This window comes from Eptatretus burgeri, chromosome 6 (genome assembly GCF_056783735.1).
Source record: "Eptatretus burgeri isolate ZD-2024b chromosome 6, Ebu_testis_v1, whole genome shotgun sequence".
In the NCBI taxonomy this organism is placed as follows: Eukaryota; Metazoa; Chordata; class Myxini; order Myxiniformes; family Myxinidae; genus Eptatretus; species Eptatretus burgeri.
This window is the reverse complement of record NC_140966.1, coordinates 68,024,170-68,037,555: the sequence shown is the minus strand read 5'-3', so window position 1 is coordinate 68,037,555 and position 13,386 is coordinate 68,024,170. Positions and strand designations below refer to the sequence as shown.

Sequence of the window (13,386 nt, the reverse complement as noted above, 5' to 3'; positions counted from 1 at the left end):
CAACACCACAGAACCTTTGAGAGAAAAAAATAACATGATGTATGATGCACAGATACTCACTGAAAACGAAGACAAATACTCATCACATATTTGAGGTTGGTGTCTGTCACCTACCATGGACCAAATGCAGTATGCATTTGAACCTCAGAGCACTGTTCAGCATACGCTACATACCTTTGATGAGAAAGTTTATCCATGCTTTCTTTGAAATTTGAAATACAGTTTCTACTTTCCTAAAGTACATAAATTGGTCCAAACTCAATAACAAGAGTGATAATGATTTGAATAATAATGAAAAGTCAATAAATTTTTGGGAAAACCACATATCTGAGTTGGCGGCCAAAGCCAGTCGCCGACTGGGCATCCACCATTGTGTAAAGCCTTTTCTTGGCACACATGAACTTTAATCAACCTACAAGGGCTTCCTCCACAGCTTGGATGGAGTACTGCTCTCTCCTTTGGGCTGGTGCCCCTGCCTCACACCATCCTCAGTTTCACGTGGAAACCAAAGCCTTCAAAATCATTGGAATATCCCAATGATGAAGCTGTCTCAGGGCTCATCAATTTTACGTAGCAGACAGGTCAGTGGACTCTGTCTTCTCCTGCCACCTTTCTGGTCTCGCAACCTCCACCATTTCTGTTCTCTGTCCCCACCCCCACCACCCCTTCCCACAGGTTTCTGCAGAGTGCATACAAGTAAACCCCCTTCTAGTGAAACAGTAAACCCCTTTCTCATAAAATGTCCAAAATCCAGACTCACTACTCATCTCCACTCATTAATTTCCCTGTAGTACCATTTTGTTTAACCTCTGTACCCCACCCCATCCCATCCCTCTCCCTTCCACAGATCTCCTATTGTCTTTGTTCCCCACAATTTTGTGCTTCCCTCTCCTGCCCCTCTTGTCTTCTGCGTATTAGCTCTTACACGAGCCTCGACGTGGTATCCATGCCACCTGCTTTCCTCTTTTATTCATCTTTCATCCCACCTATGAATCCAACTTCCTCAGTGTCTTCAATGTCACTAATTCCTCCAAGGCTTCAATACATTTGTTCACCACTATTTCAGGTCATCCCTCATCCACAACCATAATCTTTTCTACCCCATGTATCCCTCTCCAAGTCCACCTTTTTCCAAGTTTTCACTTTTTTCTTGGACTTCTGCGATTGAGAGTTTGCGGCTGTATCCATCTTGCTCACCCCTTGTGCTCTTCCCTTGCCACCATTCTTCCCAATATCCCTTATTAATCCAAATATCCCTCTATTTTGTCCCTCAACTCTTCTGTTTTAGTATCTCCCCCTCCCCATTCCTCCCTCCCCACTCTTTCTTTTCTTCTTTTCACTCTGTTACATCACAATCCATGAATTATGTTCTCGCTCCTCCACGAGCCTCGACACTGCATACAATAAATGTGTTTTGTATCCATGAGGAATGCCATCTGCCATCAACCATGACAATGTTTCTTTTTCACTTTAAAAATCAGGCATCTCCATACATGTCATATCACGTCATACAAAAGCATTTGTGAATCTTGTCTGTATCAAAGTGTGGAAACCTTCATCGATGATTTTTGTATAAAGAGAACAACTAATCAAGAAACTCAGCAGAACACCTCATTCATGTGCTGCTTCAGACTATGGATTCATGTATAATTATCTTGTGATATAATTATATAAGGATGAAATATTTGGATGTGTGTGGTTGGACTTGCAAAATTCAAGATTCATATTATGCAACTTCTATGTTCGGACGACATGACGAACACTTTCCCTTATTGTGGAACGTTGTTCATGCAAGTTTCACTCCATTCATCAAATACAGTGCCTACAGAAAGTCTATACCCCTTTTAAAAATTTTCACCATTTGTTGACTTATAGCCTGGAAATATATTGCATGAAATAAAACTTTTTACACCTTTATATGCACATCGTAACCGAAAACTTCCAAGTGAAAAACAAATTCAATAAACTTCAGAAAATTAATGAAAAATACGAAACTAGAATATCTTGGTTGGATAAGTGTCCACCCCCCCCTGAGCTAACACTTCGCGGAAGCACCTTTGACAGCAATTGCAGCTGTGAGTCTGTTGGGATAGGTCTCTCCTAACTGGCCAAACTTGATTGGGCAATACTTGCCCATTCTTCTCCACAAAACTGTTCAAGCTCAGTCAAGTTGCGTAGTGAGTGTTGGTGGACAGCAATCTTCAAGTCATGCCACCGATTTTCGATTGGATTTAGGTCAGGGCTCTGACTGGGCCACTAAAGGACATTTATCTTTTTGTTCCTTTGCCACTCCAGTGTTGCTTTGGCTCTGTGCTTCGGGTCATTGTCATGCTGAAAGGTGAACTTCCCATCCCAATTTCAGCTTTTTTGCAGAGAGAAACAGGTTTTCCTCTCAGATTTTTCTGTATTTTGCTCCATCCATTTTCCCTTCTATCCTGACAAGTGCCCAAGTCACTGCTAAAGAGAAACATCCCATAACATGATGCTGCCACCACCATGCTTCACAGTAGGGATGGTGTTCTTTGGGTGATGCGCTGTGTTGGGTTTGCGCCAAATGCAATGTTTTAGTTTCTCAGGCAAAAAGTTCCATTTTGGTTTCATCAGCCCACAAAACATTTTGACAAATGGCTTCAAAATCTCATGAGTGTTTTTTTGCATACCTCAAATGGGACTCAAGGCAGGCTTTTTTGAGTAATGGCTTCCTTCTTCCCACCCTACCGTACAGGCCAGACTTGTGGAGTGTTTGGGATATTGTTGTCACATGCACACAGTGACCAGTCTTTGCCAGAAAGGCATGTAGTTCTTTCAAAGTTGTTATTGGCCTCTTGGGGGCCTCTCTGATGAGTCGCCTCCTTGCTTGGTCATCCAGTTTGGAGGGCCGGCCTGATCTGGGCAGGGTCTTGTTGCTACCACATGCCTTCCACTTCTTAATGACTATATTGACTGTGCTCCAAGGGATATTCTAGGCCTTTGAAATATTTTATTACCCATCCCCTGTTTTATGACATTCCACAACTTTATCCCAGAGGTCTTTTGAAAGCTCCTTGGTGCTCATGGTTGAGTCTTTGCTGTGAAATGCATTACCCAGCAGAGGAAACCTACAAGAACAGCTGATTATATTCTGTAATACTCAGAATCATTGCAATTTAACACAAGTGGAGGCCAATTAACTCGGTTTGCGATTTTGAAGGTGGTTGGTAACACCTGACCTATTTTTTACCATCGCCAAAGGAGGGGTATTTAATTTGGGTCCGTTTGTCCACACAGAACTTTCATGTTTTTCTCCGCAATTGCATGTTGGATTGAGACCAAATTTTCACCATTGGTGTGACTACTCATGTAGAATGTTTTAATGATAATTATGACATCATAGGTCACGTGGTGTGGCAGTCATATTGGAAAAACTTTGGACCTCTGGATCTTTTTAAACTGCACAAAGGAAATAATTGCAACTTGGCATATAGCAAGTACTCCTCATGGCGAATGAGCTTGATTTTTTTTATGACATCATAGGTGCCCTCGTGGTGAAATCATAATTGCATATGTAGAACACCACATCCGATCAGTATGAAAAATTTTGAGTGCCATCTCGGGATAAAATGGTCAACAGAAACAAATTTCATTACGTCATCGGTCAAATGATTTGGCAGACTTTTTTTTTTTTTAATCTCCAAAAATCTTCTCTGAAGTGCCTGATCAAATCAAGGTGAAACTTTACACGTATGACCGCCTGTCCATGAGGAACAAAAGGTTCACAGATATGATATCATAGTTCACATGGTTGGCAGCCATATTGGATTTACCCTAAAACCTATTAAAAAAAAATACACCACTCATAAGAAGTCCTGGTGAGAGTCTGCAATCCCTGATTGCTCTTTTTCTTGTTCGGAACTCCTATTACAAGACACTTATCCCACCAAGATATTCTAGTTTTGTATTTTTGATTAATTTTCTGAAATTTGTAGAATTTTTTTTCACTTGGAAGTTGTGGGTTATGATGTATAAATAAAGGTGGAAAAAATCTGCTTTAATGCAATTTAATTCCAGGCTATAAGGCAAGAAAATGTAAACAAAAAAAAATAAAGTGGATGTAGACTTTATATAGGCACTGTATGTCCATTTATGTTTCATCCTCTAAATATCCCATTTGGTGGTAACAATTTTTTAACCTCTTGTAGGTCATTGACCATTTTGACCTCAGAGATGAGGCTGATTCATGCAAGCACACAACAGAAGGAATAAACTGAATCGTCTTCAAAACATAGCTCAGAGCTGGAAGAATTAATTCTATGTCCATCCTATTTGGAAAGAAATCTCTCCATGAAGGCTGCAGTTAACTGATAGAACTCTGCCTGAAGCTTGGAACCCTTAGGAATTGTGAGTCCACCATATAAACTGCATTTAATAGTCTGACCATTGCATCTCCGGATGAAATATCTCAGAATATATTCAATGCAGGAAAATACTTAGTGCCTTACCTTTCAGATAATTTTAATGGTTAACATAAATATTACGGCATTTGTTGGAATAAATGCATCTCGTGCATCTATACTATTTGGGAATTTATGAAGACCCCTACACAACCCCCCTCATCTCTCCACTTCTACCCACCCATACTATACCTGTGCTGAGCAAATATTTGTAGAACACTTTATTATCCTCACCATTTTTGAAAAAAAACGGGTGATATTGTAATTGCCTCACTCTGTCCGATACGCTATGTACTGCAAAACGGTTGGACAGAAATTCACCAAACTTAGTTATGATCACCACATGGCATGAAGGTGCAAGAACAGTATCATTTTGGCTCCACCCCTGGGGCAAGGTCAAAAGGCCAAATTCTGAAATATGGAGGTTTCATTTAAAAAACCTTTTTTGGGGGTTCATTTTAAAACATTTTTAAATGAAACTTTCTATGTGCAATAAACATTGGGGGACACATGAAATATGTAACTTTTTGGATTTAATTCCTGAGTCCATGCTTCATGGGTGGGGACTTATGGTTACAGGGGTCAAAACGGAGAAAAAAATTTTTTAACTCAAACTTTGATGTTGGGTCGTTTCAGGTGGAACTTTTTGCAATCTTTCAACTTTGCTTTAGGTGGGAAGCATGGGATTTTGCAATGATGTGCCATTGACTTCACTCTAGTTTATACTTATGAAGTACAACAATCATGTAAATTGATAAGTACATTCTCACACCCTAAAAAATGCAGATAGACAGGCAACCCTCCGCATTCGCAAATTGGTAAATGTACACGGATTCCACAATCACACCCCACATATTCGAGAGTTTGCAAGCCTCCATTACCCTATCCCCTTCCACACACCATTCCACTAATGCAGGTTTGCAGATGTTGATACTGTACAGTATTGTCTTTGGTTTGTCTGCACGTCACAGTGGGTGCCGCTCTGTCCTTCCTTAACACAGCACTTATAACAATAAACAATAGTGAGTGAACTGCAAACACCTCTCAACTCACGATGGTAAACTTGGCCGACTTTTCCACTTAATAATGACCCTGACTCATGACTTCAAAGCAGGAGATGAGTGGGAAAGGTGATTCTGCTGGAAAGGCAGAAGAAAGTGATGAGTTTGAGTGAAAAAGTGAATGTGTTAGATAGGATAGCTAATGGTGTGAGTGCGCATGACTTTCCCTCCAACAACACCACCATGGTCATCACATCATCACCCAATACCACCACTATGGTCACTGCACTGCAATTTGTTTATTTTAATAATTGTTCTTATGCACTTACCTTTCTCTTCCGGCCATGTTCAATATAACCCGGCAACTTACTCCTCTTCTTCCCATTAACCATGGCATCCATACTTGCAAATTCTGTATTCGTGTGGTCTTCCAGGAGCGCAACTTCACAGGGCTGTATGTGTGAGTATATAAGGTAAAAGTGAAATTGTATATTTACCAATGTTTCGGATAGTGGATGGAGGTTACGTTTTCGACCCTGTTTGTCTGGCAGTTTCTCTTTTTCTGTCTGTCTGTGAGCAGGATATCTCAAAATGTTATGGATAGATTCAGAGAAAACTTTGTGGACAGTTTGGGCATGTCACAAGGACAAATTGATTAGATTTTGGTGAAGATCCACATGTGGATCCAATAATAATTTAGGTGATTTTTCACAATTGAGAGGTGGGGCCAAAAACAACAAACACTATAGCAAAATATTTCAAAATGTTGTGGATGGGTTATGACAAAACTTGGTGGATGAGTAGTTGGGTAGGTGACAAAAACAAGCCGATTAGATTTTGGTTTAGGTCCATATGCAGTTCTGGCCAATCAGTGGGATACAAAACGTAAACTGTTCAGCCTGGCGGAGGTATGCCAACTGCCATTCTAGTTACACTGCATAGTTGGTTGTTTGTTTGTGTGTATATGCTTCAAAATATTAAAAACTACTGACACAAATCCAACCAAATTTTGCATTTGCCAACGGGTACCCAAGTGTGGCTTCTGTCTCGGTAGCATATCTGGGAGAGTGGGATAAGGGTGTGGAGAAGACCCCAATTCTCTCTATATAAATGTGTATAGTATTGCACCGGCCGTTGGTAAAAAAACCAAAAAGTTTAAACAACTTCTTAACTGTATATATATATATATATATATATATATATATATATATATATATATATATATATATATATATATATACACACACTGTATATATATATATATATATATATATATATATATATATATATATATATATATATATATATGTGTATATATACTGTATGTATATGTGTGCATACATATATATATATATATATATATATATATATATATATATATATATATATATATATATATATATATACATATATATTTATATATCCATATATATATATATATATATATATATATATATATATATATATTTATGTATATATGTATATTTCCAGCTCATCATGTTTTGTCTTTGTTCCAAGTATGAATAAAATCGGTCTATACATGTCCAAGATATTATTGCGGATGCACGTACAGACACAAAAATCGACACCAAATCCATGAGCCCCCATTTCAAATGAAGTCCAACAGGGGCTAATCATGGGAAACGAGCTCCTGCATAATGAGATTTCGCTATACAAAGGGGTATAAAGATATGTTACCCCTTTGTTAAGTAGGGAATACATGGGTATATGCAGGGCTCTACATTAACGAGTGTGAGACGCTAACATTTGGGGCACCTAATGTTAGTGTCGGGCAACCAAATTTTATAAGTGGTTAGGTTTCAGATCCCCGGTTTGGCACCCTTAAATTGCATAATCAACATCGATTTTGAACCCTAAATTTACGATCGCCATAATTGAAGCGACAAGGTTTTTGAAATCTACTTTATACGATGAAATATTGCCAAATTTAGAGGGACCGTTAATAATTCTCAAATTCACTTCACTCACATGTGGTCTGCGCGAAGATGCAGCAAACATGCATATACGTGAACCATTATGTGAAAACAATTGGTTATGATTCACAATTTGATGATCACCTCTGAGCTCGATCCAAAAGAACGTACAATCTTATGATAAATCTTGGTGGCATTGGATTGATAATATTTCATCGCCAGTATGGTACATGAAGAGGCCTCCATCAGTTAGGGATAATAATGCCCTTGCAGACAAGTCTGGAGAACGAGTTATATAACGTGTTCTGGAAGTGGGTCAGAAGAGTCTCCGAGCTATGTTCATTGATGTAAATAATCACAGGCTCACATAATTCTCTCATTTTGGTCTTGTGCAGTTTTCTGGTCAAGTTTGTTTATTGAAAATATGCAAATGAGGTTTTGGGGGTATTCTATGTATGACAGGGGTGAAAATGAAGCACACTAGCAGAAGGCACTTGTAAATATTTAGTGGGCCATTGGTCTGTGGTAAATTATTAAATATAATTTAATCATAATAACAGTTAAATGAAGCTTTTCTGAAAGTCAACTTACAGTGAGATATTAAAAATATAATTACATCAATGAATATATATATATATATATGAATCCCCCCCCCACCAACACCAGCCCCTAAGAGTAAAGTGCGCCAAATTAGATCGATTGAGACAAATCAGAGGAATGAGTCAGAAAACATGTCTCAATTCGACTCTGTGCCTGCAGAAAGACAAAATGTGGAGAGTAGGGCAAAAAAGTCGACAGGAGAGTGTTGCTGATGCAGCAGGAAGAGGAGAAGTTAAGGGGGATCGAGAGGATAGTGTGCTCTCAGGTTCAGCCAGCACATCGGAGAGCTCTGTTGGTGCCTCTTCCAGTGATGATACAGTTATGAGTTCCAATGGTGGGACTTCCTACACAACGAATACAAGGCCTATATTATTTCTGGTATCACTAAGGGCTGTGTAGTTCTAACATCGTGATTATGAAGTTCAATCTAAATAAATATCACGTTTTTTTTCAAGAAATGAACATTTTGTCTCATTCAATTAAACAAAGGCTGGCTGATGTGTTTTGGACTTTTTAATGATCAGTGTATGCATAAATATCCATTTTTTCAAACTTGAATGTTGCAGAAAATAAGGGTTAGTTTTTTTGTTCTGTGGACCTCAAAAATTTGACTGTGCACCCCCCCCCCTTTTACAAAGAATTCGTGCCCAGTGAGGCACTCTAAAAAAAAAGGGCTGATTATTATTTTTGTAATACATATCAAGAGCCTTGATATACTGTATGTACTGTATTCTTCAGTCTGTAAGTCCATATGGAGTACAAGTAAAATTGGCTAATTTTCCATTTTTTCTTTCCTACATTAATTGATAAGTCGATTCGGAGTATAAGACAAAGCTAAAATGAACTACAAAGCCAGATCAACTACAGTAGTTAGCAAAACTGTTAGTCAGTTAGAACACTAGAGGTGTTAATTCCTCCCTAACACACAATGCATATCCAGGGTCATGTATATTAATGAGCTGTTTTGTGCATATTATTTGAATGACTTCATGGGAGCACCTTTCGGATACATTAGGGATGTAAATAGTTTTTACATAGTTACCTCCACCATCAAAGTTGGACGGAGGTTATGTTTTCATCCCTGTCTGTTTGTTTGTCTGTGAGTAGATATCTCAAAAAGTTTTGGACGAAACTTGGTGGACAGATTGGGTGTGTGACAAGGATGAATGGATTCAATTGTGGTGAAGATCCAAATCTGGATCCGGATAAGATCATTTTTTAAATCTTACAAGTGATTCTTCACCTTTAAGAGATGGGGTCAAAAACGATATACATAGCATAATATTTCAAAAAGTTGTAATGGAATTGGAGATAAATTTGCGTTGGAGCTTCAGAACCAAGAGCCAAAAAGGGAACATACGATAAAATAAGTCGAGATTCGAGAAAGAGAATGGCTAAGAATAATGGAGCTTTGGGAGAGAGAAAAGATTAAAGAACTGGAGATTCAGAGACAGATTACACGAATGGAATTAGTAATAAAGGGAATTAAAACTGCATCTGACCCAATATCTCTGTCAACCGGTCAAAAGTTTTGGGACATTACCAGCCATGTGAGACTTGTTCCACCCTTTAATGAGAAGTAGATAAGTACTTCCTTCATTTTGAAAAAGTGGCACAAACCCTGTGGTCTTGGACTATATTATTGTAAAGTGTTTTTTGTAGGGAAGGCTCAAGATATTTACTCTGCTTTAGCGATTCATCTGTGTGCACAGTATGACGATGTAAAAACTTCAATTCACCGATGAATTGGTCCTACAGGCTTATAGGCAGAGGTTTAGGCAGTCAATGAAGAAATATGGGAAAAACTTGTGTGGAATTTGCTCGGGGAAAAGAGATTCGCTTGATAGGTGGTGTACTTCCAAGGAAATCGTGAACAAATTTGACAGAATAAGGCAGTTGATTTTAGTGGAGGAGTTTAAACAATGTGTGCATTCTGACGTTCGGAACCATTTGGACGAACGAAAGGCAGACAAATTGCACACTGCAGCAACCATAGCTGACAATTATGCTTTGACTCACAAAATCCCTCTCCACAAACCGGGGTTTTCCAACGAAAAGTAACCTGGGGAGCTGCAATGGACCTCATCAGGAATAAGAGCCCAAGTTAAAGGTCCTTTGGAAAACTCGCATGCCAAGTTAAATTATTCTTCGCCTGCCGACTGAAAAGTAAATTTTCCTCGTGTTCAGAAAACGGCCACGGAATATTCATCCGGACCTGTTTGTGCACATTGCAAGAGAAAAGGACGCTTAAAATCTCAGTGTTATCGGTTGGAAAAGAGAAACCAAAATGATTATCCACAATCAAAGGGTGCTTCAACTGCACTTATTAATGCTCGAAACCGCCCATTGCAGACAATGACTATTGAAGGGTCAAACAAAAAGGAGGTGACTCCAGGTTTCGATGAAATTAATGAGGGCTACAAGTCTTTCATTACAGAAAGTTTTGTGTCAGGTGTAGGCGACACTGCAAATCAGCGACCTGTTCAAATATTGAGAGACATGGGGGCATCTCAGTCTTTTATGCTGGAGAGAATTTTGTCGCTATCTGAAAGAATGATGACTGGTGCCAGTTGTACTGTTACAAGGTGTTGGTGCTTTTGTTAATGCACTTCTTCAGGTGGTTAATCTAAAGTCTGAGCTGATATCCAGACCTGTTACTGTAGGTGTAATGTCTACCCTTCCTGTTGATGGAGTTTATTTTATCATCGGAAATGATTGAGCCGGTGGTAGATGGAGTCTCGATTAACCCACAGATGGTGGAAAAACCGAATGCTGAGAGTAACTCGGAGCAGCTATAGTAGGAGATTCCTGATCTTTTGTCATGCGTAATGACTTGTTTTAAATCTAAGAAGTGGTCTGAAGAAGAAATCGTGAAAAAAGTGTGGACTTAGAACCCATGTATACTTTGGAGAAAATGTTGATGGACCATGTCAGTGATGATGTTGATGCTGGTGAAGCTAGTGATGGTCATATTATTGGACCAGAACACAAATCTGGTGGCCAATCAGAAAAGTTGGGTCTCATAAGAGAGAGAATTATCGAAGAGCAAATGAAAGATGCTGAGCAAAGAGTGCCAACTAATAGAGTCCTCTCAGAGGAGGAAGTTATCAAAGTCTCAGTTTCTCCTTTAAGAAAGGGTATTAATTGGGAAATGGAGACCACTTAATGTATCAGCAGGTGATGAATGGAAAGTACATTATTTAAATTGTTGTTCCAAAACTACATCAAAATGAGATATTGAGCTTAGCGCATGAGATATTGTTGGCAGGTCACTGAGGGGTGAATAAAACATGTGACAACATTTTGACACATTTCTTTTGGCCGGCTTTGCGATGTGATGTGGAAAAGTTTTGTAAATCCTGTCATTCATGCCAAATCGTAGGGAAACCAAATCAAAAGATTCCATCGGCGCCATTAAAACCCATTCCGGATTTTGATGAACCCTTCAGTCGGGTTGTCATCATCGATTGTGTTGGTCCCTTGTCAAAGACCGGCAGAAATCAATACATGTTGATGACTAAGTGTGTGTCCATGAGGTTCCCAGAGGCGATACCTCTCAGAAAAATAGCGGCATTAGTTAATGCCAAACATTCTCAAGGCATTAGTTAAGTTCTTGACTGTACTCTTGTTGGCCTATCTCAGGTCGTACAATCTGATCAGGGATCAAATTTAATGTCAAATCTTTTCTAACAGGTTTTGCACCAGTTGGGAGTGAAATAGGAAAAAAGTCTTACCATCCTGAGTCACAAGGTGTTTTGGAAAGGTTCTACCAGACTTTGAAAACATGATTAGAACTTACTGCTTTGAGTGTGACAAGAATTGGGATGGAGTAGTACACTTATTGTTGTTTGCTGTCAGGGAGTCAGTTCAGGACTTGTTGGGATTCAGTCCTTTTGAACTGGTTGTTGGAAACACTGTTTGAGGACCATTGAAGCTTTTGAAGGAACAGTGCCTTCGTGAGACGTCATCGTTAAATTTGCTGAACTGTGTGTCTGATTTTAGAGAATGGTTGGCAAAGGCACGCAAGATAGCGAGAGAGAATTTTAAGTTTAATTCAGCCTTAGAATATTAAAATAAATACACTTGTTTAGCCTACACCATTAATCCTCAAGAAATACCGAGTGTGTAGTCACATAATAGAGGTGGGGGAGTAGGGGAGGGGGGTTAAGGTAATTTGAGTTGTGAACAATACAACTTATGAACAGAGTTCAGGAACGTAACCGGTTCGCGAGTCGGGGCTTGGCTGTGAATATATACAGTAAATTGTCGACTTACGACCGCGATCGGTTACGACCAACCAGTCATAAGTCTATTTGATCGTAAGTCGGCCAACCTTTATTTTTACCTTTATCAACAAACTTACGAGCTCCTTCCTCATCTGCACTCGCTGCTTCTCCAGTCACTCGAACATTACGAATTTGGAATCTTTTCTTGAATATTTTGAACCAGCCAGTACTTGCTGCAAATTCTTGACTGTAGTCTTCTCCGGCACGCTCTTTCAAAGTCTGAAATAGACTTCTAGCCTTCGTCTGCACAGTAAAATGGCTTAAAGGTGTCCGTTTTTGGATCTGATCTTCCATCCAAACATGCAGCAATTTCTCCATTTCGTGGATGGGCCCGGTCCGTTGCGTCGCTATAACTGTCCATCGCATGGGTGCAGAATCTTTCACAGCTTCACGAATCCTTTCTTTATCTTTCAAAATCGTCGACACAGTAGAGTGTGATAACTTTCGATGACGTGCGATCGCATTCACTTTCTTTCCTCCTTCGTACTGTTTGATCACCTGCATTTTCGTGGTGAGATCAATGGCCTTTCTTTTCTTCTTGACAGGTTGAGGAGTAGACAAAGATAATTTCCTCTTGGTAGACATCTTGAGGGTTTGAAGTGAAATTTTTAAGACAAACGGATAAGCTGCGCTATACCGAGACCACGCTAACACGCCAGCACTGGCGGGCGCTGGGGCAGAAACTGTCGTACGCCCAGCTGGGCAACACTCGCGCTGCCAGACGCGGAGTAGTCGTGGCCAGACATACAATACATATCGCTGTCGTGGTCGTAAAGTCGATCAGTCGTAAGTCGCATAGGTCGTAAGTCGACGACTTACTGTATATACATACACATATATTTCCCTTAATTTTCTTATTCTTCCTTTTCTTCATATATACATATATATATATATATATATATACATATATATATATATATATATATATATATATATATACATATATATATATATATATATATACATATATATATATATATATATATATATATAGTCCTTTTTTGCTTAATTTAACGCCTGGGCTCAATGAGGATTATACAGTCCATGAATGGAGCTTCTAATGTTAAAAAAAAACTATGTTACGTTAGCAGAGTACAGTAACATTTGGCATTCCGCCTAATTTTTTTCATTTATA

The 13,386-nt window shown here is 39.1% G+C and overlaps 1 protein-coding gene across 23 annotated transcripts in view; it reads right to left on the bottom strand.

Annotated features, from left to right (window-relative positions):
• Positions 1–13,386, bottom strand: part of LOC147024992 (ELAV-like protein 2) — a 287,153-nt gene that overhangs the window by 191,392 nt on the left and 82,375 nt on the right. Inside the window, exon 1 of one of the 23 annotated variants that reach the window (XM_085885526.1) lies at positions 5,484–5,789. The exons of the other annotated variants lie outside the window; for them this stretch is intronic. The gene's annotated coding sequence lies outside the window, so the exon portion shown is untranslated. Of the gene's footprint in view, positions 1–5,483; positions 5,790–13,386 lie in introns of those variants that run through there. 23 annotated transcript variants of the gene reach the window in all.